We start from the raw sequence: 1,833 nt of genomic DNA, 5'->3' as shown, positions 1-1,833 counted from the left end.
TGAAGACCTGAAACTCAGGTCGAAACGTCGGCATAAATAAACAATTTTTTGTTTTTTTTGTTCTTTTTACTGACCGCACCCCACGACCATCATCTCCAATTATTATTGACATAAACAACAGTACATAAAATACAACAAGCAAATTTGAAGTCAGATCATAATAGGATGATACATATAGAAAAACTACCTATTGGTAGCATTCTAATTATTTCACATTAAAAAAAGGTTTACCGCACCTATATTACCACCATTTAGATTTAATACAGTTATAAGGGTAAACTATTGGTTTCAAATAAAGAAAAACGTTTTATTTTATATCTCCGGTTCTAATTTGTTTCATTATCTTCGATCTGTGCCCTTTGGCCCGATCTAAACCAGGCGTTTATTAGTTGAGTTGTGTTAGTTATTTATATATTTTTTTATTATACGTTTTTACTAATTAATGTTATTTACCACTATAAACTAAATAGGTATAATAAATAATTAATTAAATCATTAATTCATACTCATTATCATTAACGCAAACCAAACTAGCTATTAAGACGGGTCAAGTCGTAACATCAACATGCAAAGATGTTTTTCCTTCAAAGAAATTGGATGGCAAGAGTGGCAAGACGAATGGTGCATCACAAGAGACAACAAGTTAAGAATGGTCCAACAGACAGTGAAACGTCCAAATAGAAACTTGAATCTGCTACCGAGAGAAGATGTATTAATCTGTATTCGGATAGGCCATACTCGACTCTCCCACGGTAATCTCATAGTACAAGAGCCCAAGAGGAGAAAAAAGGCGGTTATCTCACCCCAATTTTTGATTACTTTAATGAAAACTATGTATAATTAATAGTCAAAATTGATGAGTCTGCCAAGTATAGGTAGGGGGAATAAAAAATTGCGGCTGTTACAAAGTGATAAAAAAAAAACTAATTTTTCATTCGGAGCTTATATCTCAAAAAGTAGGAACAACACAAGAAAACCTAACAGAACGCCATTTAAAGAAGAGCAAATTTGCTCAAATATGATAGAGTTATAATAACTAATAGAGTTATTTACGTTAAATAGTTTTCGAGATATAGCTTTATAAAAAGCAACATTTCACAAAAAGGTTGTATGGGACGTACTGAAAGATCAGTAGTTAGTGAATTTATTTTGAAAAATCTATAACTCAAAAACCATTTGACGTACAGATGTCTATTAGCAATCAAATCAAAGCTAGTTTAATGAGCTATAAAGTATTTTATGATGTTTATCTTCGTGGGAATAATAGTGTACATGAAATTCGGTAAAATAAATTGATTTATAGTTGTTCGGACATGTACAAAATGATTGTAATCTACTAAGTTTGTAAACCCAGTATAAATGGCCCAAGTGGTCGAAACACTTAAATAAATAAGTAAATAATTCATTAATCCAATGTTTAAATTGCTTAGATGGCCACAGGACCTTCTAATTTAAATTAATGCTTGAAGTACCACCAATGGGTGGTTCCTTCCCAAGATTTTCAAGTGTATATGAAACATACAACATATTTACCTATTGTATTATTTTGTACAGTTGTAAATTACGTTAAATAAATTTAAAAAAAAATGCTAAATATTTTAATTTATATCAAACTTTCAATCATATTCAATTAATCAATCTACATCTTTAAGTTAGACAATTACCACTAACGCCTGTTGAACAGATTCGATACTAAGGACTCCATCTTAACAAGAGACTTACTTGAAATCCACACACTAGACTGAAACGACAAGAAACTGCTTGTAGATTCCGATTGCTACAACACTTACTTGACAAACGCTCTAAACTTCCCATTCACTACAAAAAATTAGT

The sequence above is a fragment of the Halyomorpha halys genome, unplaced genomic scaffold, assembly GCF_000696795.3.
Source record: "Halyomorpha halys isolate HHAL.00 unplaced genomic scaffold, Hhal_1.1 Scaffold187.1, whole genome shotgun sequence".
NCBI lineage: Eukaryota > Metazoa > Arthropoda > Insecta > Hemiptera > Pentatomidae > Halyomorpha > Halyomorpha halys.
This window is presented reverse-complemented; position numbering follows the sequence as displayed.